Source organism: Dama dama, chromosome 18 (genome assembly GCF_033118175.1).
Source record: "Dama dama isolate Ldn47 chromosome 18, ASM3311817v1, whole genome shotgun sequence".
Classification (NCBI taxonomy): domain Eukaryota; kingdom Metazoa; phylum Chordata; class Mammalia; order Artiodactyla; family Cervidae; genus Dama; species Dama dama.
The window spans coordinates 23,082,177-23,108,678 of record NC_083698.1 but is presented as its reverse complement, the minus strand read 5'-3'; the positions used below and the strand labels follow the sequence as shown (position 1 = coordinate 23,108,678).

Genomic DNA, 26,502 nt, shown 5'->3' with positions numbered 1-26,502 from the left:
AGACCTATGCCATTTGTCTTGGAGTAATTATGACAACAAGTGGTTGAGTGAGAAAAGCAAGATGCAGAGAAACAATCAGAACAACATACAACATACACTATAAAAAACGGCAGGCACTGAATTTTTTAAAAGAATCCTCATGAGGGAGGGTGAATTGATGAAGGTGAAGAAAGGGAACAGAGAAATAGCAAAGCAAACAAACAGAAACAAACCTTGCAAATTAAAAACATAACCAAAAATCTCATTTCCTTTACTTACCTGAGTTATGTATATACTTGCTTAACTGTTTCTTAAAACAGTTAAGTGTTGGTCTCTAGACTTTAGAAATGTCTAAAATATATTCTGAGGCAAAAAATTATTCAGCAGAGTAATATGTAGAGAATGAGTGCATTAAAAAAAAAGGTGTGTGTGTTTGTATATGTTTTTACCAAAAACATTATACATACCTGTTTATTAATTCTGGTTTCATTAGAAAGGGTAGATTTGCAAAGCAAAGGATGGTTACTTATTATACTAATCCAGTTAATTTCAAAATTTACAATTCATTAAAAAACAAAAATTTAAAAATATGTTAACATTCTAGAATATACTATAAAGGGAATAAGCTGTATTATGATTCAGGGAATAATTGGAGACCATTGATTGAGAGGGGGCCTTTAGGAGAGCCTCTCTGAGGACAGTGTCTGACCTGAGACCTGAACGATAACAATGAGCTTTATTGTGGAGAACTGGACAAAGAATTTTCTGAGTCCACAGGCCTGATAGTTCATCTGAAGGGCAGAAAGGAAGCCAGCTGCCTGCTGTGTCAGGGACAAGTGGATAGGTTTGTGTGGGTTAAGGTCAGAGAGGCAGGGACTTGTAGACTGCCACTGATAATAGTCTGGGTTAAACCACTTCTGGTAGCAAATAGGCTAAAGTACTTACAATTTAAAACCTTTTCAACAACTTCAAATTGGAGAGACTCCAGCCCTTGATCACTAGACTCAACTCAGTTCAGGTGACTTTGAACTTGGATGGTGCATCTCACGTTGCAGATTGCTTCCAACCACAGGCAGTAGGACCTTGTCTCAGTCCATGCTGAAATAGAACAGAAACAAAAGCATAAACTAAAACAAACTTCTCCTCCCCACAGGTTGATAAAGAAGCACTGTTATAAGCCCTGGAAGATGTTTGGTTGCTATTCTCAAAGAGGTAGGAAACAATTTAAACATTTTAAAAAGAAATGAGTCTTTGTATATATTTTACAGAAGAATTCTCTAGTTTAAAACCAGAATTATCCCAGCTTTCATGGTTAGTTATGGATTGGAAGCAATTAATTAAGAGTTACACAGGAAGTTAGGAGACTGCTGTGATGTTGCGGGTGGGAGATGGTGGTATCTGGGACCATGCGGTAGCAGCTGGACTGGAGGACAGAAAAGGAAGAGTCTGGAGGAACCATCAGTGATTTCCGGTTTCCTTCCCTTTCCTTCCCTTTTCTTCTTTCTTTTTGACATAAGAACTGGTACATTATGATGACATCTATGGAGAGGGAGATAATGGGAGAAGAAAAAAATCAAAGGCAAAAATCAAGATTTCTGTCTTAGTCAAATTTAAGTTTGAAATGTGTATTATAAAACCAAATGGAAATAAAGTTCATAAGAGAGGTGTGTGTGGACTAGAGGCATAATTGGGGGAGTTACTGGCACACAGATAAAGTGTGTACAATCATCCTGGTTTGCCCAGGACTGTCCTTGTTGTCGTGCTAAAAGTTCTAAGATTTGGGGGGTCCTCTTACTCCTCGGAAGACTGGGAGCAGCTACCTTGGAAGACTGGGGTAGCTGGGGTACCATCTCCCCATGGTGTAGATGGTATTTACACCATGAAATTGGAAGAGCTACCAAGGAAATAAAACACAAGGATCACACCAGGCAAGTATTAAGAGGAAGAGAGAATGTTAGTCGCAGAACGCTAGTGAATGTCAAGAGGATGGAATAGCAGATTTGGCAAGATGATGGTCTTAGGTGACTCTAACAAGAATAGATTCTTGGGAGTGATGGGAAAAAACTTACAATATCATTAAGTTGAAAAGTGAATGATAGGATGTGGATTGCTAAGTACTAAGAAAGTCATCCTGAGTAGCTTTGCAATGAAGGGGAGCAGAGAAATGGGCAGTAGTTAGAAAAGTTTGGAAAGAGTATAAAGATGTTTATGATTTTATTTGAGGAAGTAAAACTCCTATGTAAGTGCAGTCAGATTGCCAGGCAATTCTGTATGAAAGTTGTAAGTATCTGTATGAAATGTTAAATATCTGGATGTTTTTGTTGTTGTTCAGTCGCTAAGTCCTGTGTAACTCTTCGTGACCCCATGGGCTGCAGCACACCAGACCTCCCCGTCAATATCTGTATAAAAATTTTAGCACAAATGTGAAATGGGTTTATTCCTCCTAATTGTTAATCTACAATTACATTTAGCTTCTCAGATGCTGGCATGAAAAAAGTTTTTAAATGCTTTCAGCCAATGTGTACATTTTTCAAGGGGAAGATGCTAGAGAAAAAAAGGCAAAGAAGGTAGAATACTTAAAAGGGAATAATTTACACTAGGAAACATGGATTCAAAGCCTGATTAAAGGGGGAAAAGGAGACATATGTAGGTTGGAAGAGAGTGAAAAGTTAAGTCAATGGTTTGATGTTTCATTGAAGTTGAAGAATTCTTGCAAAATGAGTACCTGAGACTGAAAACTGAATGAATGCAGGTGGCAGCCGGAGAAGGGAGTGACTGGTTTTAAGACTTCAGGTATGGTGAGCTACTGCTGATACAACCAGCATCACTGGCTGGGAGGGGGCGGAAGAACAGGTGACTGAAGGTAAGGAAGGGGTCTGTCAGGCAGAGGAAATAGTTCATCCACATGCCTCCTAAAGTTACCAAAAATGATGGCATGAATCAAGATGGAGAAGAAGAGAAGGAGTCAACAGTACATTTAAGGGAGTAACTGGGTCAAAATATGAGAGTAAGAAGGAGATGCAGTGGGTGGTTTAGTCTGGTGGTACAAGCCGCAAATGGGAGGGGAGTGATACACAGCCAGTGCATTAGCTTCTTCTGGTCCTGTGCTACATGGGGTATAATAGGAAAAAAACAAAACAAAACAAAACATCCTCTGTGTCAGACAAGGAAAACGGTATCATCAGGACCTAAGGTAAGAAGTTAAAGATGACGTTCAGTGAAGAGTTAGAATTGATATGGATCCTCAGGATGACATATTCTTAGGATTGGCTACCTAATTTTTCAGGGCCCAAGGCAAAATGGAAATGCAGGACATCATATTCAAGAATCACACACATACATACTCCTATGAATACTATTCAGCCATGAGAAAACAGGAGATCATGATATGTGTGACAATATGGATGGACCTTTAGGTTTTATGCTAAGTGAAAGAGCCAAGCAGAGACAAATACTGCTCTGTGTGATGTGATATATATATATATATATATATATATATATATATATGTGGAATTAAAAAACAAAACAGTAAAACTCATACAAATAGAGAATTGAAAAGGAGTAGCGAAAGGCTGAAGGCTGGGGAAATGGGAAGAGCTTGGTAAAAGGGTATCAACTTTCAGCTGTTGGGTGAATAAAGTCTGAAGATCTAAAGTGAAGCAGGGTGACTGTAGTTAACACTGTAAGGTATAGTTTTGAAGACTTAGCATTCTCAGTCATCTTTCATGTTGCTACTTTCTAAAGAGGAAAGACACTTCATTCTTTAGGAAGTTTCTAGACATGGATTTTTGCCATGTTGATGTTTGTAGTGGATGAAGTAGAAGCCTCAGGGCATGAGATGACTTCTATTTCATGTAGCCAATCCTCGAAACCCACATTTCAAACAAGTGTATAGTCAGAAATCATTTGAGTAAGTTATCTGATAAAAGTTTACGAAATATAATTGGGTAAATAAAATCATTATGATGGTGCTTTCACAAAAGAAAAAAGTACTCATATATGTATGAATTTTTACACATTGAAAAACTATGCCCCTTGGACAATTTTGTGATCGAATTTCTTAGCACTACATTTTGCTGTGGCTCTATACCTAAGGACTCAATGATCTCACCATGAATTACTTGGTGTGTAAGCCAAATTGGTTATCTTATTTATGACAGGATCTCAGCTTATTCTTTGTCTCCAGATATTTTCACACTGTTGTGTGTGTGAGGGATTGGGAGAAGAAAAAAATGCAATTAATTTCAGTCAAACTGATTATTTACAAATCCTTTTTAAAAAAGACACAGCTGGTTGAGTGATTTATTGGCTGACGTAATCTTTGTGCTTATGGAAATATGAATTGATTAATGCTCTCTGTCTAAACTTTGCTTTTGTTTTAATGGACTAGTAATAAATAGGAATTTTGGTCAGTTTGATGTAATCCAAAGTAGAAAACAAAGGACAAGTAATGAGTAGGCCTCCTAATTTTTTTTAAGGCACTCCCTGGAGTAGAGGATTTCCTTTCCAGCTATGCATTCTAGATGACTATATCTGTTAGCACAGTTGTATATGTGACACCTTGTAATGGTTAAAAGTAGAGAAAATACATTCAGACTCTTTCTAGTTTTAGCATTACTGAAAAAGGGAATTTTTCATTAATTATATTTCTTAGTTAACAGAATTATTTTGCACACAACACATTTCAAAGAATTTAGAATACACTAAAATATACAGTAGTGCCACTGTATAAATTGTATCTTTCTATTATCTTCATATCCACCTTCTGGAATTTAAGTTGAATTTTAACTGATAGAGTATATTTTCGTTGGCATTATGGTCTGAATTATATTCCTTTCAAAATTCATATGTTGGAGCCCTAAGCTCCAATATAACTAAATTTGGAGATGGGGCCTTTAAAGCAGTAATTGGGAATTCCACGGACAGAGGAGCCTGACCGGCTACAGTCCATGGGGTTGCAGAGAGTCGGACATAACTGAGCAACTTAACAGTTTCACTTTACTTTTTCAAGGTTAAATGAGGTCATCTTGGATCAATAGGACTAGTGTCTTTATGAGAAGAGGAAGAGATTCCAGGAATGCACATGAGCAGAGGGAAGGCCATGTGAGAACAGACCAAGAAGGCAGCCACCTGCACGCCCAGGAGTGAGGCCTCGGAAGACATGCGGCCTGCCAGCACCTGGATCTTGCACGTCCAGCCTGCAGAACAGTGAGAATACAGTTATGCTATTTAAGATACCTATGTGGGGTATTAATATTTTGTTATGGCAGCCCTAGCAAAGTAATATAGTTGGAAACTGTCCTGTGTTTTTTAATTTAGTCCTAAAAATAACTCACCATCTATCCATTTTTAGAACTACTAGCACACAAGATAATAAATGAGTCTTGAAAGAAATTCAATTTGGGAAATCAGACACATTTTCATTTCTCTTAGTTTAACATGTTATTTAGAGCAGTAAAGACTTCCACCTTTACAAATCACTGTTTTAATCTTATCATCAATATTTGTTGTAAAATATTAGAAAACATAGGACAAAAGAAAATCACAATGTCTTATCCTACTAAAATAGTTTGATATCTCAACATAGCCAGTAATAAAAAATGGAGGGGTTAACTACAGAAACTAATTTAAACTAGTGATTTTAAATTTAATATATGAATATCATTGTCATTAAATATACTTCATATGTACCTACACACACATAACAAACAATTTGAAAGCTATCTCATCAAATTCTGTTGAATGAGTTTAGCATAATTAATGTAACCAATCAACTGTTGTTGGATAATTAGAATGTCAAATATTTTCAGTAATAAACAGGACAAATATGATAAATTCTCTATGACAGATATTTTCAAAAATTAACTTATACATATTTTCAGCTGTCTTCTAAAGCCTTCTCTTCTCCCTTCCAAAGAGGAGAAACTTTGTTTTGGCAATTTAAGGCTTGGGATTTTGGCTGTGCTGATCCAGGAAATGGATGAATTAGAGCACTGTTTAAGAGGCTATATTAATTCACTTGAGGAAGACACATGCAAGACAAGAAAAAAGTTGATCTGAAAAGATGGAGAAAAGAGGTGACAGAGAAGAAATGATCAGTGCTTAATTATATTAAAAGGTTTTGGAGAGTTTTAATAGAGAATCAGAGACAGTGGGAGCAGCTACCCAACCGTAGTGAGGATTTTAGGGAAGATAAATGGAAGAAGAGGATTTTTAGAAGTTCTGTGGGGTATGACTAAAATGCCCTTCATAAGTCCTTTTGAGAACTCTTACAATTTTCATTTTTAAGTATTTTTGAATATCAGATGTTTTCTTTAAAATATAAAAAACACTGATTAAAACCACCACAAATGTTATGTATTCATTTTAATACATAACAGGGATCTATCTATATATGTGTGTGTATATACATATGTATATGTATACAGTTAATTCTTGAATATACTCAATTTATAAATAACATGCCTCATAAAAAGGGTGTGCAAAATTTAAAGGTTTTAATCTATATTTTTAAACTGCTATATAAGAAATTTCTTTATATCCATTGACAGTATTTAAAAGTGCTTGTTTTCTTACATTACTTCAGCCTTGCCAACTGATAAACAATGATGTCAAATTATTTTAACTTTCATTTTTATTAAATGTGTGTAGATATTTTCTCATATTATTTCTCTGTCTCTCTCCCTCTCATATAAATGGCTGGCCTATAAATTTTCTTTGTAATTAAAGGTTGGATAATATCTCATGAAATGTATAGTTTCCAATATTTATAAGATTTTTTGCACAATATTTTCACTTTTAAGTAAAATGCAAAGCTTATATGTTACTTTAAAAAAATCTAGTTTCAGGTAATGGTGCAGATGTAATGTTTTCTAACTACAGAATTTTGTTGTTTTAGAACTCTTAGAAAATACTTTTCTTAGTTATCATTCTTTCTTAGAATATGGATTATTTCTTCAGTTAAAAGCGTTGACGTTCAGATTCAATTTAACTTTCTTTTGGATAGATGTCGTCCGCCAGACTCCAAAACTCTATTTAACTTCAGAGGAAATTGATGAGTAGACAAACGCATTTATATTTTTACTTTTTCTTATTGCCTCAGTAGTTTTAGATATGTTATTCCTTATTACTGTTTAAGCCTTAAGCATGCACCTATGCTCTTGATCAGATTCCCTTTTCCCTTTCTTATGTCGAGTAGTAAAATCTATCAACAAACTAATAACTCAAGACAAAACTTGAGAATCGCATTTAACACATTTAACCTTTTCCTCTACATTTTCTGTGAAATCCTATCGGATTTATTCTGTATGTTTCTTTTTCCTGATCATGGCAAATAGTGCTAAGCACAGGCCCTTATTAGCTCATCATGATCTTTTTCATAAATGTCTTAATGCATCTTCATCATCTAATGAATTCCAGACTCTCTTAATATGGTATCTAAAGCCCTCTTGATCAGTTCTAGCTCTCTTGTCCAGTCTCTTCTGTCTCTCTATCTCTTGCATTTTGTTTTGAGTGATTTGTGGTTCCCTAAAATTCAACATGCTTTATGCCTCTGTTCTTTTCATAAACTATTTCCTTGGAAGTAAGAGTCTATGATATGCCTTTTCCTTTGATTTCTTAAATTTAGCTTTTAAGAGTTAGTTTACTTGCCCCTTGAGAGCTTATCTGGTATGGGCCAGGTGCTCATGCTTATATATACATATATGTGTGTGTGTGTGAGTGAGTGAGTGACTCAGTCGTGTCCGACTCTTTGTGACCCCCATGGACCGTAGCCCACCAAGCTCCTCTGTCCATGGGATTCTCCAGGCAAGAATACTGGAGTGGGTTGCCATTCCCTTCTCCAATATATATACTTTACGATACTTTTCCTTTTGCTTATGACCTTTCTGTATCATGATTAAGCTCTTGGCTCATTTTCTACTTCTCTTGTGATTAGAAGTAACTTTATGTATAACAGTATCTCATTTTCCTCTGTGCTTAAAATATTTTATCTAATAGCAAATATACATATATGTCTGTATATAGTAATATATGTATATATGCTATTAGGATATATATACACACACATGCATACACAATAAGTAATTTTTGGACTAAACCAAATGCCACATATTCATTTCTCCTCTATTATAATAAGTATAAGAAATAAGCTACTGTAATTTTCTTAAAAACTTGAAACAAGTTCAGAAAGTGTTTACTATTATACTTTCTTATTTCACTAGAGGAGGGGGAAATCCCTAATCCTTGGCTCCAAGTTTATATATTTAGTGTAAAGGGATGTATCTTATCAGTCTTATTAGTCAGATAGAAGTTCACATTCAAATCCATAAAGTTATTTTTGTTAACTTTATAGAAAACCTCTATTTTATGAACCATCACCTGCCTTCAAATAACAGCATAACTTTAACCAACAGAGAAGAGACACAAGAAGAAAGCTGAAATATGGGGAGAAAAATATGGGCCCAAAGGGGAGAATGAGCTTCCTTGGTGGCTCAAGGAGTAAAGAATCTGCCTGTAATGCAGGAGACGTGGGTTTGATCCCTGGGAAGATCCCCTGGAGAAAGGAATGGCAACCCTTTCCAGTATTCTTGCCTGGAGAATTCCATGGACAGAGGAGCTTTGGGGGCTACAGTCCATAGGGTCGCAAAAGTCAGACACGACTGAGTGACTAGATTGAGTGACTAACACTTTCACAAAGGGGAAATGGAGCAACATAGGCTTAAATTTCACTGGCTTTGGTCAGATCTTTGATAAGCTTACAGGCTTCATGTGGCAGGGCTGCACTCACCTCTGGATCCCACACAGCCCTTCCAGTGCCTTATCTTAGGGATGGAGGGGAGCCTCTGAAAAACAGCGTGGAATAGAGCAACGTGACAGGAGATTATGAGAATCTAAACTAATTATTAAGTTTGCTTTGACAATGCTAAAAACCACGAGCTTTCATATGCATACTTTTTCATATCATACATAGATATACAGAGAAATTGTAATTCATTCTATTATATTTTTTAATTATTTGTCATAATCTTGCTTGACCTGACTTACATTCCTTAAAGATGGAATGTATAAATCACACTATATTTTTTAACTCCCTGCACATAAAACATTGGCTATGCTCCAAGTATCTGATAATTTTTAGTTTTAAGTTTAAAAAAAACTCTTTTTTCCCCAATGACCATTACCAAGAAGTCAACAGGCCATCAGTGCATAGGTAATATAACCATGAGTTGTCTCCTACCTAACCAAGTTGGGGAAACAGCTAGAAATATTTAATAACTAACGGTGCTTTTCCCTCTCATTTGTATAATTTATGGCAGCAGAGAACTGGAGGATTCATGTGTGCTGTGCTTATTTGCTCAGTTGTGTCTGACTCTTTGCAACCCCATGGACTGTAGCCCGCCAGGCTCCTCTGTCCATGGGTGGAAGGGGAATGAAAAGAATCTTCCCTCTCCTACATTTGAGAGAGTTTATGCCCCTGAATCCTAGATTCTTTGCATGCAGGAGCTGTGACTCAATAGTATTTTATCCCCAGTGCCTGGCACATAGTAGGTACTTACAACATGTCAGAATAAGTTAATAGAGGAGAAAATTCTGTTAAGGAACATCTCAACAATTGAGTGAATGGACAGAATACATGTGGGAGAAGAGTTCATTAAATCAACACATGCAGGTACAAACTAAATTTTAGATTAGTTAGAACCAGAAACAACTGCTGCTTTGTGAATTTAAATTTAGTTAGACCTAAGGGAGTCTCACGGAGAAGGCAATGGCACCCCACTCCAGTGCTCTTGCCTGGAAAATCCCATGGATGGAGGAGCCTGGTGGGCTGCAGTCCGTGGGGTCGCTAAGAGTCGGACACGACTGAGCGACTTCACTTTCACTCATTGGAGAAGGAAATGGCAACCCACTCCAGTGTTCTTGCCTGGAGAACCCCAGGGATGGGGGAGCCTGGTGGGCTGCCGTCTATGGGGTCGCACAGAGTCGGACACGACTGAAGTGACTTAGCAGCAGCAGCAAGGGAGTCTCAGGTCACGTCTGTTACCTGATTTTCACTTGTGACAAAATGACAAAGGAGTGACATTCAGTGATAACAATCGAGAAACTGATTTCATTCTATTTTGGGGGGTAGTTTATTTCCTTGTCTTCTTCCTATTTTTAAATGCTTGCAGGTAGCAATATGAAGCAGAATCAGCACAATCTCTCAGTGTCACAACTGGAAAATGGGTTGACCATTGTAACAGCCACCATAATTACCTACAGGCTACTTTCAGGGCCCGCTGTGTGATGGACCGGACCTGGAAGCTCAGCTGTTGTCAGCAGCGTGGTAGGACCTGCTTGCACATATGCAACCACTGTGCTAGGCTTCCAGGCTGAAAGAAACTGAAACAAGGGTTTGGTGTTTTGAGTTGAGGCACACCGTGAATAAATACCTAACGCTGATGTTAGTATTATGCCAAAGTCAGGAATCTGTTTGGATAATTGAACATGATATTCATTCTCTTACTGCTGAGTGAAGGAAGGTGGAAAAGTGCATTTTTTGCTTAACTGGGCCTATCACTTTGAAATTTAGCCCCCATCATCTGTTACACTGAGAGGGGAATGCTGGCATTTTACGAAACATATTCCCCCAAAATAAAGGAAATGTAGTTTGTAATGTTCAGAAGCCAGAGCGTTCGACTAGTCCCCTCATTTGTTTTTCAGGTTGTGCCTAAATTGGCTTGCAGATTTATCTGCCACGCATTGCACATGGATATTTTTGTCACCGCATATTTCACAACAGCTGTGATCCTGATGGGGATTCAGTTAACCAAAGGCCCCTCTGCATGCAAGCGGTCACCAGGCATCTAATGGGCTGAGGGCTGAAACGACAATAAAGTGAGCAGAGCCGCGCAGCTGCGGACCAAATGTCGGGTAATAACTAGCAGTTGGCCATTACGGGGTTAACTGCTGGTGTTCTGGTGAATGTAAAAAAATGTGGAGGTCCTGCTCAAAAACACAGCCAAAATGTGAATAGTTCCACTGGGTCAGAGTTAAAATGCTTCTGCTTCCTTTTCAACTGCTGATTATTTTCAGGATACCAATCTTGTGGGAGTGTCTAACACATATATTATTATAATTGTAATTTTTTTGATAACTATGTCATAGTTTTCCAACATGCTTTTAATCGAAACAAGGGATCATTGCAGAATTATCAGCTTCTTAGTCTCTGGGGTTTCAGCCACTAGTGCCTGTGCCTATATAATTTCCAGACTTGTTACATCTACCCTAGGAAGAATTTTTACCTATACTTGTTGAGTTGAAGAGCCATCCACTCTGTTGTTTTAAACAAATGAAATTGTATCACTGCAATGTCAGTCCAAACATGTGTAATTAACATGGAAAATATGTCTAAGCCATATTGGTCAAGATAGATGACTTCCTTGCATGACTTATAAACAGTTAGAGGCAAAAAGCCAGGATGTCAAAACCAAGTTGTATACCGCAAAGTTTTATCTGGGAGGACTTTCAAATTACAAAGGAAACTAAAGACTAAAATTCAGCCTGCCATACTTTCTCAATAAGGAGGGCAGCTTTCTGGTATCTGTATTAAAATAATCCTCTGTCCTTCTCTTTGACATGTTTTTTTACACTGCAAAGGTCAAAACAGACATCTTATTCTTCTGGAAATGTTCATCAAACAGTATAATGGTACATGTCAGAGCTTTCAAATTATTCCGGCTGGAAGCAGGTCTCTAATCTCCTTTTAAATTTTATCAGTGACAGCGCACAGAATTCTCTTTGGAATTCTTTGGTCAGCGGCCTAGGTTCTGAAAGGCAGAGTTTAGAACTCGGCCCCCTATGTGTTTTTCTGAGTCTGCTGAAAGCCATGAGCTTTGACTTTTTTCCTAGGGTTGTTTTCCTAGGTAGTGATCCAATAATACTATTATTAACAGGTAGCAGAGCCCATGGGAACGTAGACAACTTACCTGCAGGTGCTCTGTTCTTTGCTGGCAAAAATGAGCTCACTCTGAGTATACCTGAAGAATCTTTTTTGTCCTTAAGTATAATGCACTTCTGTTTTTATGTCATCGGTGGCATCAATTATAAATTAAATGTGCCAAGAACCTCTGAGAAAAAGCCTCCTTGTGACTGACTCACATCCAAGAAGGATTACTTACTAAGGTATAAGTTAACTTAGGAAAAGAAAAATTGCTTGACTATAGCCCTACACAGCAAGACAGCCCTTTCCAGAAGGTATAATGAATTATCAGTGAAGAGGTTTGTAGACTTACTTGTATGGGAAATTCTACCTCTGAGAAAGAGCCCTTGGTTCCATTCAGGTGCTATGCCAACAAGGTTCTTGACTACTTGGTTCGTGAAAGCTTGCTATTCATGAACTAAACTCATGTTTATTCTAATATTAAAGGCCTTGAGATGTGTAATTTATTCTTTAATTATCAAGCAGCTTGAGCTCTGAGTGGTATTTTCATACATGAAAGAGAGAGACAGTGAAAGCAAAAGAGGGAGAAAGGGAGGGAAAGAGGTCTAGGAATATTTCACTCTAGTGTTTCTAAAGGGAAAATTAATTGTCTAAACTGTACTATCTTGAGGTTACCTGAAGAAGGGTGTTCATAAAATAAGACTGCTTCCTGCTGCAGAGTTGTTTTCTTGTGTATTACATAGATTTTTTTTTTTAATATCTGTCAAGGAGAGGGAAGTTAATGTTCTGCCAGCTATATATACATATACGTACTCATGGGCAGGGGAAGTAAACGTGAAACACATGGGCTTCTGGGAAACTAAACAAAAACGTGGAAGGCCTCACTCGTCCCTGGGAATGTGGTAAAGCCAGGAGAGCAGAACCATCATCACTCCATCCTTCCTGGCTTTAGTCCCATGTAAGCATTCTAGAAAACCGTTCCTACCCTTTCTCCCTTCCACTGGGCACCTCTGATAAGATCTGACAAGACTGGCAGGAGACAGTAAACTGGAACAAGGATGCATTCCTTTCTGTCTTCACCCCACTGGGACCGCAGTATGGAGGATGAGACATCTATGTCAGCCCCGCCCCTCAATCACTGCAGCTTTGCAGCCCTCACTTTTATCTGGATGGACTGAAGACCTAACAGAAGAGTGGGGAAAGTATTAGGCATCACCAGAAAAGAACTTACCAAAAAAGGATGTGGGGTGCTACCTTGTAAGCCAAAACTCAGTTTTATTTTATTTTTTTTTTTAGGACTCAGGCTGATGCCAGTCTGGTCGAGCAACTGCCAACAAATCAGTAAGTATAGTCCAAGGGATTTATTCTTTTTTTTAAAGTTGAAGATGTAAGGTAGTAAATTACTTTAAGATATAGTCTCAGCCAAAGCTGACCTGGGGATGTGTTATATAAGCGTGGTATATACCCATGGGCATATAATCACATACGTGTGTATCAAGGAATGAATCTGTCATCCTGCGTGTATCCAATCTCTTGTGAAATTCTGGGCACTGGAAGTTGGTAGCTGCAGCAACCACAGCATATGCTATAAGCATTTCAGCTATTAGTATCTGACAGTTGGCAGGTGCATTCAAGAATGACAACTCTTGGCAAGTTCCATCTTATTCTTGCACACGAATAATAAAGAGAAAGGAATACTTTCAGTCTGGCAGAAATAAGCAACAGGTGCTAAAGGCCTTTGCTATAGTTTAACAGAAGGGAGTATATTAAACTGTGAAATAAGCAAACATAATTATAACATAATGAAAATGATGGCCCCTGGTTAATTCTTGTCTAGACTTGTTCAAAGACCCTGGGGCCAGCACACCTTAGGGGAAGGATTATTCTCTTTAAAAATAACAGAATGCATAAAATATTTAATAGTATACCCTTCATATAGTAAACCCTTCATATAGTAAAAGTCCTTCAGGGATTCTAAAATCTAAGGGCTATTTTTTCAGACGTGGAGCTTTAAGGGTTATCCCATATGTTCAGGGCTTGGAGGCTCCAGTATGTCCTTATCTAGAATCTCTTTGTCTATTCTTTAGCTTAAGGAGCTGAATCCAGTATTTTACTCTCTTCTTGCATTCATTCTAGGTCTTGAAAGAGATTATTTATTGCATCAATGCTGCTATTCACCACACATGTAAGATTGCTAATGTCAAGAGTAACTTATTCCTGTGTCTCTCCTGATCTAGAAGCTGTCAATGAAGATGGTATATCCCAAAGTTCCTACAGCTTTGTATCCCTACTGTATCTTTTGTCTAATGCTTTGTTTGCAAAATAAGAATGCAATAGCATAATTTGACAATTGTAGTAAAACTGACTAATATATTTAGGCTCTGGAGTGAAGATTTGCCAAATTCAGAACTGTTTCTAAATTCTGCATATGTGGTTTTACCTTAATTAAATTTCCCAAGGCTGTTTCTTTTTCTGTAAAGTGAAAATAATATTGAGTTGGCCAAAAATGTCTTTCAGATTTCCCCATTCAGCGGATGGAAAAACCTGAATGAACTTTTTGGCCAACCCAATAAAAGCATTTAGTTCACAGGCTCTTTTGCGAACTGAGTTAAATAATGCATTTATTTGCCTTAGTAAAAGTATCATATTGTGTTTATTTGAATATGTTACTTTTATTTATGTTTTTTAGAGTAGATTTCATTGCAAAGAACTGAGTGGGAATAAGGGTGCTAAGAAAGATCATGTGATATTCAGACTTCTCTAGATGCAATTTCTCTGATAAACTTTCTTCCTGTGTCATGATCTGAGGCTTTGCTAATTAAAGTGTGCTTCATAGACCAGCAGCATTGGCATGGCCTGGGAGCTTATGAGAAAGGCAAACCAAATTGATTCACAGTCTGTATTTTAATGAGATCCCAAGTGATTTGTGCACTTTAAATCTGAAAAGCTCTGAATGAGACAGCTAAAGTCCTTATCCTTGCAGACGTTCCTCATCTTACCCCTACGTTAATCATGTGGATTAATCATCTGCACTCGGTGAGCTGGCACAACAGGTGGAAGGGGACACAGCAGAGGACACTCACAGGGGAGCCGCCCAGGGGAAGACCGCGCAGTGGCTGTTCTCCCGGTGGGAGCGCCGCGGATCACAGACACAGTGAAGCACCAGACCTGGAGGCCTCTCCTCCAACACCTAGGAAGCAGACCCCACCCCTGACAGGCGCGCTGACACCCGCAGAGCAGAGGGAGGCCCTGTTGGATACCCAGGCAGGCTCTGGTCACCACCACGCCAATCCCACTCCCTGCTGCAAAGTCCTGTCGGTCGTGTCCGACTCTGTGCGACCCCATAGACGGCAGCCCACCAGGCTCCCCCGTCCCTGGGACTCTCCAGGCAAGAACACTGGAGTGGGTTGCCATTGCCTTCTCTGAATGAGACTCCCTGGCAAGGGGATGATCGCTCAAGTCTCTGGACCAACCTCGCCCACTGGGGAGCAGACACCAGAAGTAAGAGGAAATACTTTAAAATTTCTGAATTGTCAAAGTCCTTCATAACAAATGACACTTTACTGATACATGTCATTTAAATTTTTCTGGTACACACGCAGACCCCAAAAGCTGTAACTGGTGCTACCTCTTCTTCCCTCTCTCACCCCAGCACTTTCACACTCTCATTGCTTCATTCCTAGATTTTGATTGCCAGTTTCTAGAGAAACTACTAATATATAGGGCATTTCCTTCTTCTGATTTTGAAATTGACAAAATATCTACGTGAGGCTTTGTGAGAGAGATGTGAGAAAGGTACAGATCATTGCTTCATTCCATAAATTACTTTTTTTATCCTATTAAATCACTGATAGATTTATTTCTGCCTTGGAGAAAAGTTTAGTTAAAAGACATTTCAAGACAAGTTTTGATTATTCTTAATGAAGACAAATACATTCAAATAAATTGCAATTAGTTAATTCAAATTAATCATTTAAAAATTCAGGTAAAGATTTTTTTTTAAAAAAAAGATGGTTAGTGCAAGTTTCTCCTAAATAAATATATATACACACATATATAATTATATATGAGATATATAATTATATATTTAAAAATAAATATATATTTAAAAGAAATATATATTTATATCTCTATTTTTTATATATTTTTATATGTGTTTATAAATATATATATATTTCTCTTTTGAATAATACTTTAGAGTTACATAAACAATCCTGTGGTCTCTTTTATGTTTGACACTATTATTATTTCTGATTAATGGGGATATTTTCTATACAGATTTTTTTTCACTAAGAAGTTGAGCGCTATCTCATAACAAAGACAGCTTGAGAATGTGTGTTAACAAAGTCAAACACTGGAAATGAATTTCACAGTCCTCCGCACTGCTCATTCTCACCTCATGAATCCACAAGTGTCTATGAATTTGAAGGATTGCTGCTGGTGGATGATCTCACCTTCCACACTTCCATAGTCTCTGGTTACGCTTTTTCTCCTGTAAGTGGCTCCCTGTACTTGGGGCTGCAGTGCCAAACTTCCTAGACAGGCGTGAATTACCGCTTTGTCTCCCTTCCCCTCCTTCTTCATTTATATTTCACACTGTGTGACAAACCGGAAACGGCTGAGTAATGGATGGTGCTAAGGGATGCTGGCTATTGATTGTGTTTCCTTCGTGCTCTGGGTGTTTTACATGTCTGAAATAACAAACCGTATGATACTAGAGATCGAAGGACTTGAACATTTTCATTTGTAGGAGGGAGGCTTTGGTTTTATAAAAGCAGCTGCAAATTAGACTAATTGCTAACTGAAAAGAATGTCTGCAATATGTAGTCAGACAAAATAAGAAAAATATAGTAAGGCCAAAGTAGTAAAGTATACACTTCCTTTTACATGGGGCATTGAGTCATTGACTGAGCTGACATTCCTACTGTAAACTCACTCATTTTCATAAATTTCTTTTTTTCCATTTTAGGAAGAAGATGGATGTTTATGTCATGCCAGCCCCAGTACCTAACCTACATCTTAATGGGAAGGGCAGTGCAGCAAATACTCTTCTTTCTCTTACTTGGTTCATTTTAAATTTATAGACTTTAAAACTATTTATCAACTAACTTCCTTCCTCCTTTCCTTCCTTCCTCTTTTTTCCAAAATAATCTTAAATTTTCTCCTGAGGGGAATACCAGTTTTCTCCTCACTGTTCATGTAGTACGTGCTCCCTACAAATTCTTTTTCACCGTAAACATAGAGGCTGCAGATGCCATTTTTTTAAAATTCAAAACAACTAATAGTGGTAAACTCTGTAATTTCTTTCAAAATATATTCTGCAAAATAAGTGCTTGACATTATATTGGAACTAAAATGCTCAAATTAAGAGAAGGAAGGAAATGAGTATTTATTCGAGGATCTACTATGTGCCAGAAGTTTTCTGTACATGAATTCTTTTAATCCTCATCACAGCACTGGGTGAGAGCTGTTATTCTTTCCAATTTGTGTTTCAGCAACTGAAATTGAGACACTCGGTAGCTCACGCAGCATGCCATAGCTACCAAATGACTTTCCCACTTTCTTATATACCATTTTGCAAGTGAGACCCATGAGGTGCAGAGAGACCAGGGGGCTTAAACTGGTGTCTGAGTTTGAATTGGATAATAGGTCCTCTGACTCAGTTCATCCCACTAAGCCACTGGGAATACAAAGATGAGGGGGGAAAACTCATGAAATTGACCCTAAAATTAAAATTCACATGAAAATGTCTATAAGAAAATTTACCGTGTTCAGTTTTTTTGAGGCATGGAATCTGTTAATATATTTCCTGTCTGTTACTGAGAAGAAAATCTCATGTGATTCCTCCTCATGTTTCTTTTCCGTTAGTGCCATGACTGTTATTTTTAAGGAATTTTGTATCTGGATGCTGGCAACACAACTTTCTCGTCTCCATGGCACTGGGGCATAGGTCAGATTGTGCTGGGCCAAACTCCAAATATATAGCATGAATTTTCTATTTTACAGCTATTAAGGCAAACTGACCTCAGAAATTTGTGCAACCGTTCAAAGAATGAGCCTTATCTTACTCTTATTGCTCTCTCTACCTTTTTCCTCCAACATCAGACCTGGAACACAGAAGCTACTCCTAGTACAGTGATTATTTTTGCACATGTTGCTCTCTTTTCCTCCTACCAGAGTTTCCCTTAGAACAAGAACTCCACAGTTGCTAAACAGACAGAGGTTGTGCATGGCTGTTACTATATTTACAGATGAGACAAGATTTGGTAGGTGAGAGGTTGGGAGAAAGGATTGAAAAGAAAGGTTCAAGGTTAAGAGTTCTTATACCCATTGCTCTGAAGAGTTGCTAAAAAAACAAAAACCACATAACAAAATCTGAGCATGTTTCTCAGCCCCTGGAAACCTGCCCTAGAGGTGTGCAGCAAGTGGTCTCCACATTCTCCATACCAGGCCAGCTTGCCTACTCGCTGTTCCTCAAATATACCTCATCCTGTCTCTTCTCTCAGCTTCTTAGTAAAAAGGTTCCCTCTGATATAACTGTCTTCTCTTCCTCCACTTCTACTAATCACATTTCTACACATCCCTCGACACTGGGTGTAAATGCTGCCCACTCCATGCAGGCCTCTCATGAACTGAGGGTCAGGAATCCCTTTTGTCCGTGACTGTAGCAGCCGGAACACAGATCTTCTGTAGCACTTACCACTTACTACTAAATTTGGAATGCTTTTATGTCATTGTATCTTCTTTATAAGGTTAATAATTATTTCTATATATCCAAAAGTATAATCCTCATTCCATTTTATTGTTTTTTCACTTGACTTCTAGGACCTCATGCTGTCTCAGTTTTCCTCCTCGCTCACTGGCCATTTCTTCTTGGTGTCTCGTTCCCTCCCTCTCTTTGGGTTCTGGCTTATCAGTCTGGACTCTTCACTATTTAGTAAAGCTTCGTTTTGGCACTTGATCAATACCCACTCACTCCCAAGATGATCTTACAGAATTTTACACCTTTAAATATCATCTCAGTGCTGACGACTCTCAAATACATGTATCCAGCCTGGACCCTGACCTCAGCTCCAGATGGTTCTCCCCACCTGTGTGCTGAGTCATCTTCACCTTGCCTCCTCACTTGGCATCTCCCGTGACATGTGTCCAAAACAGAACTCCCAACCCCTGCCCCACTGCCATCCCTCAAAACTTGCTTTACCTCCTACCTTCTCTTCTGTAGTAAATGGCAACTGACATTTTAGAATCACTGATTCATCTCTTTCTCTTAATTTATGCATACAGTCTTTTAGCAAATCCTGCAAATCTCAAATATATATATTCAGAATCTGCTTCTAGTCATTTCTTGTCTATGACCCTGATCCAAGCCGTAATTATCTCTCATCTGGGATACTCAGTGCCTTGCTGACTGGTTTCTCTGTCTCTACATGCACACATCCTACTGTGTGTGTGTGTGTGTATACAACAGGGCAACTATACTGATTTAGGAATAATTAGAAGGTATTGCAAAGCAAAAGAAACCATAAACAAGATGAAAAGACAACCCTCAGAATGGGAGAAAATATTTGCTGACAAAGGATTGATCTTCAAAATATACAAATAGCTCATGCAAGTCAATATCAAAAAAACAACTCAATCAAAAAAATGGGCAGGAGACTTATATAGGCATTTCTCCAAAGAAGGCATACAAGATGGCCAACAACAAATGAAAAGATGCTTAACATCACTATTAGAGAAATATGAATCAAAACTATAATGAGGTATCACCTCACAGTGGTCAGAATGGCCATCATCAAAAACATCTACAAACAATAAATGCTGGGAAAGGAAATAAATCCTACAATGTTGATTGGAATGCAAACTGGTATAGCTACTATGAAGAAACAGTATGGAGGGTCCTCAAAAAACTAAAACTAGAACTACCATATGACTCCACTATCCCACTACTGGGCATAGACCTGGAGAAAACCATAATTCAAAAAATGCATGCACCCCAATGTTCACTGAAGCACTGTATACAATAGCCAGGACATGGAAGCAACCTAAATGTCCATCAACACAGGAATGGATAAAGAAGATGTATTACATATATAATAGAGTATCACTCAGCCGCTTTGTCCCAATAGGAACAAAATTGGGTGGACCTAGAGACATGGATGGACCTACAGAGTGTTATACAGAGTGAAGCAAATAAGTCAGTCAGAAAGAGAAAAACAAATATGTATATTAATGCATATACATGGAATCTAGAAAAATGGTACAGATGATCCTACTTGCAAAGCAGAAAGAGACACAGCTCTAGAGAACAAATGTATGGATACCAAAGTGAAGGGGGAGGGTGGGAGGAATTGGGAGATTGGGATTAACATATGTAGAATACTGACACTCTGTATAAAACAGATAACTAATGAGGTCCTACTGTAGAGGAGCTCAGGGAACTCAGGGCTCTGTAGTGACCTAAATGAGAAGGAAATCAAAAAAGAGGGGATATACGGATAGCTGATTGACTTTGCTGTACAGTAGAAACTAACAACATTATAAAGCAACTATACTCCAATAAAAATTAATTGAAATAAATAAGTAATTTTTTAAAAACTTAGATAATGTTTTCTCTTATTCAGCCCCTCCAAAGGCTCCCATCTTGCTCATGGTAAAAACAAAGCCTTTTCAGTGGCCTTCAAGACCTACTATAATTTGGCTCCCTGTTACCTCTATGAACTCATCCTACGCTTTGTCCCACTCTAGGTGTTCAGTTATGGCATCACTGGCCTCTTCTTCAAGTGTTCCGTGTTCCTCCACTTCAAGGCCCTTGTTGTTCCCTCTGTTGGGAAAGATCTTCCACAACGAACTATATTGTTTGCACCTTCATTTTCTTCCCAATCTTTCTTCACCTTTTCCCATTATAATCTTGTTCCCCCCAATACTAAGTTCCCTGGTCATCCTATTTAAAAGTCAGCCCACCCCCCAGCACACTCTATCCCCCTTCCTTCCCTGCCTGTTACTGGTGTTTGTCTCTGATTTTCTTTGTTTTCATAACCCACCTTTCAGATCGTGCAAGAGGGCCTGGCCCAGAGTGAGTGCTCCATCAACATGTTCAGATTTGTTGAATTAATTCCACAGTGCCTTCTGCACACACAGTAGGTGCTCACTATTTTTTAATCAACAACATGAACCTCCAAATTATATTTTACACCAGAAAGGGGTACACAGATTTTTTCCATTTCATGAATTTTTCAGTTAACAAAAATTGAAAGTGGTTGTATATCAGAAACAGGTGTGTTTCATCTGTATATAGTAAAACACTAAGTTTCAAAGAGTGGAAAATTTTGGTCGTTCATAGCAGAAGGAACTATTGAACCAACAACAGGTTCACTGAGCCAATAGCCATGTTAAAAGAATATAGACAGTGCCATATAACTAGGGAAATGCTCATTCAAATGCTTTAAGGGTGCCTTTGATCATGTTTAATTAAAGAAATTTAAAAATGTACTTTTCACTTAAAGTTATCTTGACACAACCACAACTTAGCATTGTTTTTTCAAGCATAAAAGCCAGAAAAAGATAAAACATGGTGGCCTTCTACTCTAAACCCCATAAATAATTTATACCCCACCCAAATGAAACAGTTAACAATAAGACGTTTCTGAGTGAAAGGAAGAGAATTTGTAAGAGCCATTCATACCGTAACAGATGTGCTGTCTTGCTTCAGCCTTATTTTATATTTTTCCTTTACCCTTTCCTCTCATTGACGACCCTGTGGCATAAAGTTTCATTTCAAAGATTTAAAATAGGACATGGAATCCTTAAGAGCAATTGCACAGAGCAATCTATCATGAATTTTGTGACTCTTATACAACATGCATAGTTTCCCTGGGACCAAGATATTTTTGCCCTCAAATTGGCCCAAATCCCCTATACAACGTCATCCTCCTCGCCCAGAAATACTGATAGAATGGAAATAGATACCACTCAAATTTAAAGAGTTACTCAATTCCAATCCAAAAAAAAAAAAAACCTACTGCCAATCCTCAGGGGTCACTGAGTTTAGGATCTAGAGATGGATATTCTCATCTTCACTTGTCAGAACACTGATCTGCAAAATGCTCTAGATACGATTTTGAACTGCCTAAGCAATTTTCACCACCTTCACTGTAAGCGTCTAGAGGATTTACTGACAAAAGTATACTGTGCATGTATTTTTAAAAGCACTAGATTGGCAAAAATACCCTGGATATTTGAGCATAGGCTCCTTTGTCTCTTTCCCTTAACCCTGCCAGACCTCCCTAAGATATATGCCAAAGAGACGCCCCCATCCTCCTGTATCCATGATGAATGATTTGGGAACAGTCCAAACAGTAAGGGAGGGATTTAACATAGTTTTCTTGACTCTAGCCCCATTTATTTATGAGAAGGTTGTGAGGAGATTTGCAGGGAAAGTAAAATATTCCGTAGTGTGGCTTTCTATTCAGACCTGTGCTTAGGAATAATCATTGCTGTCACCGCTTTAATGTTCAAGAGGGAAAAAAATACTTCTGTAGCCCACATAGTACAAAAAATAAAAAAGCAGTCACGGGAAAACCAGGAATTGTGCAGACTGATAGTTTGATTCTTTCTAGCTTATTTTATCATTATCCTCTGCTCCAAAACTTTACTTTTCTTTAAATTCCATCACACTTAATCTTTCTATTTCTGTTCTCTCTTCTCCAGTTGTGTGTGTGTCTGTGTGTGATAATAATACCCACGGTACTTCATTATTCCTCAGAATACCTTCAAGAGTAAATGCCAAATAATCTGTCCATTTGGTAAATGATGAAACCAAAACACAGAAAAACGTTCAATAACATTGATAGGGAAAGAAACCTAATGGCAGGGAGAGCCCAAATGCAAACTTAGACGCACGCCCGTGACTTCAAAACCTTGTAATCCCCATACCTACTTGTCCCCTTTTGTAAAGGAAGAAGCTGTACCGCTTGCCCGCTGCCACGGGGAAGGTCTGTGAGCAGGGCTGTCACGCGGCAGGCTCACCGTGCGTCCCTGGCCAGGGCCCTGCCATCGCTGCTGTGCGTGCTTGCTCTTCACGGTGAGAATACAGTCCTTCTGGGGGAGGAAGCCCTTCACTGCCATGTTAAATCATCACGGAGTGCTGGCTTAAACAGAAGAGCAAGCAGAACATCAGAGCCTTGTTGAATTAGAGAGCTGTAGTCAATATTTGTGTTGCATTTTTTCATTTCAACTTTAAGTTTTCAGGAGCAACACAAAGGAAGAAGGAAAATGCAGCGATGCCTAATTTTTTTTCTTAATATTTTAATTATGGCAATTTCCAAACAGAGTTTGAAAGCAGTGTGCAGTGAATACCCATATATTCAGCATCTAGTTTCTATAATTCTGCTTTCTTTACTTTTCACCTCTCTACCTACTAATCTATATTATTTCTCTGATACATTTCAAAGTTAATTGCAGTCTCAGTGCTGTTCACTTCAAAACAGTATGAATATTATCAACCAGGGTTCAATATTTAATGACATTTTTATTCAATTTTATGTAAGGCAAAATACACATATATTGTGTACCATTTGATGATTTTTTATGTGTTTCTACACCCATGTAACTAAAACCTCTTTCAAAGTATAGAATATTACTATGCCACATCCAACATAACCCTCACCTCCTAGCCCTCTGCCCAGAGAGACAATTATTCTTCCAGTCTTTATATCATAGATTAATTTCAGGCATTTTAGTCTTCATGGTCATTCAAACAAATCACATGGTAATTACTGATAGTAACTACTCATCTTTGTTTTTGAGATTTATCAATGGGGTTGTAGTGGTTTGTTCCTCAATTTCTGAATAATATCCCAGCGTATGGACATACCACAATTTGTTTATCCAACCTTCTGTTCAGTATTTTTGTACTTTTTTAAAAAAAATTGACTGTTTTCTTTGCCTGGTTTTGAAAACTGAGCAATACTGAATACAAATAAAATCACTGTGTCATGTAAGTAGTTGTCTGAAAACTCAGTCTTAAAAACCATCCAAATGGTATGGAGCATTCATAGATAAACCAGGTAAAGGGCTATTAGGTGTAGCCTACAATTATAAAGAAGAAAATAAGATTTTTATTGCAGTTACTCCATGCTGATGTGGGTCTATCCTATTAGCCACAGCACATGACAGAATAAATTAGCCTGAGACTTGTCAGGCTACCTTTAGTTTTCTATTTAGCTCTTGAAACTGTAAGATAATCATCCAATTTGGTTAGTGCCTCTCTGAACCTGTCCTTCAAACCTGCCACTCTTTCTCCACCATTCATTATTTCCTTGCAAATAAGTAGCCATCTCACTTGTTACCCTTTACATTATTTAATCATTCTATAATACATACGGCCAATTGCTAAACTTAACAGTGGAAGATCAACTGGGGAAGGAGCAGTGGGGAGATAAATGCATTGATTGTCATCAAGTTGGAAAATTATGACCATATGCATAGATTGAGCCAAAAGAGCAGAAAATTCCCTTTGTCTCATTATTCACTCATTGTACTGTTTTTTTTTTTTTTTCCATTTATTTTTATTCGTTGTGCTGTTTTAAGTTCCTTTAGTGGCCAAAGGGTGACAGAAGCAATATGTCAGGTTTTTGCTGTAAAATGTTACCTAAAGGCAAGAAGTAGACCTGTAGGATAGATAGAATTCTCCACCGAGCCATGGGATTTCTGATAAAATTCTATAACCAAATAAAAAATATCTGTGACAACATTTATGTGAAGCAATGGTGCCATTCTTTGGCCAGTTTAGGTAATCACAGGTGCACATTCTTTGTCGTATTTGGAGATATATCCCAGTAGACGTTTGGGAATCTGTTTTGAATTTAAAGTGGAAGTTCCAAGACAGATCTGGCAATTCTTTTCAAACTCTCTTTTTCAGAGAAAAATACACATTGTGGAAAAACACTGAAAAAATAGACTGTTGTTCAAAAATAGTGCGCTATGTGTATGTATACACAAAAACACACTCTCTTGATTTTGATAGATTAATTTTCTGTGACATCTCTGGATATGCATTGGGCCTGCCCATGCGTTGAGAAATATGTAAATATATTCCATGAATATGAAACAGGAGTTTAGCAATGAGCACAAATAGCAAACAAAGACTGAGAATCAGAGGAACCCAAATTCCAACTCAATATTGGACAAGTTACACTCTGATAAAATGGTTGTGATAGTATTTTAAATATGCAAATTCATTACCTGAGGAACATCAGCTCATAGTGTTTCATAAAGAAATATTAAGGTGTTTTAATCAAAATTAATGGTACTCTTTCCTCATTGCTTTGATTACTATGCCTGCTTCTCTGTCATTATACCTTTAATTTTATCACCTGGGGCACACAGTGAACTTGTGCTTCCTGAACTTATTTTTTCCCATTTCTGCAGGATAGGAAAAAGCATTTAGAGCATTTCTGTTTATTTTTTTCCTCAAAAAGAGGCCAGCACATGTCGTATTGTAAATATTAGCCAAAATATATGTTAATGATAGAATTCAACAATCCTCATGGGAAGCCAGTTGTTTATTATTTCTCCTTGCTTCCACTTCTTTCCCATTTCCCTGTGGCCTGTTGGGAATGAGTACATCAAAGAACTTACACTTGTTGGGGAGCATGACTGAGCTTATATTGTCTAAAGGCTGGTGTGCATGTATAGGCAGGCTCCTATACATGCATGTATGGTGTCCTGTATAGGCAGGCTCCTGGCTCAGGGACTGTCCTTTAAAATAGAACTTTCCTGCACATGGTCTCAGCAGACATTCAGCCCGGGAAGGAGGGCCTGGGTGGCTGGCATCCTGGTTCAGTAGCCTCTTGCCCTAAATGACACTGAAGTGATTCATAGATGAGGGAAGAAAAGCTATGACAAACATAGACAGTGTATTAAAAAGCAGAGACATCACTTTACCAACAAAGGTCCATACAGTCAAAGCTACGTAGTAGTCATCTATGGATGTCAAAGTTGGACCATCAAGAAGGCTGACCACCAAAGAATTGATGCTTTTGCTTTTGAACTGTGGTGCTGGAGAAGATTCTTGGGAGTCCCTTGGACTGCAAGGAGATCAAGCCAGTGAATCCTAAAGGAAATCAACCTCAATATTCATTGGAAAAACTGACGCTGAACCTCTGATACTTTGACCACCTGATGCAAGAGCCAACTCATTTGAAAGGGCCCTGATGCTGGGCTAGATTGAGGGCAAAAGGAGAAGAGGGCAGCAGAGGATTAGATGGTTGGATGGCATCACTGACTCAATGGACATGAACTTGGGCAAACTCCAGGAGAGAGTGAGGGACAGCGGGGCCCGGTGTGCTGCGGTCCATGGTATTGCAAAGAGTTGGATATGACTTAATGACTGAACAACAACAAGATAGATGATGATACCCAAACACTGGGTTGCAAGAAAGGCCAAGTGATAACCTTCAGCCATCTGACAGTCTGAATCGTCTTTCACAATAACAACAACCAAAAACAAACAATCCCAATGAAAAGTGGGCAGAAGACCTTAGTAGACATTTCTTCAAATACATACAGATGGCAAAGAGGCACATGAAAAGATGCTCAAC

The 26,502-nt window shown here is 38.2% G+C and overlaps 1 long non-coding RNA gene across 1 annotated transcript; it reads left to right on the top strand.

Annotated features, from left to right (window-relative positions):
• Positions 1 to 9,996: 9,996 nt before the first annotated feature.
• On the top strand, positions 9,997 to 20,193 carry LOC133072116 (uncharacterized). The gene is made up of 6 exons (XR_009696637.1): positions 9,997 to 10,854; positions 13,196 to 13,240; positions 14,036 to 14,154; positions 14,883 to 15,400; positions 16,178 to 16,393; positions 16,869 to 20,193. It is a non-coding gene; the product is annotated as an uncharacterized LOC133072116 (long non-coding RNA).
• Positions 20,194 to 26,502: the final 6,309 nt, after the last annotated feature.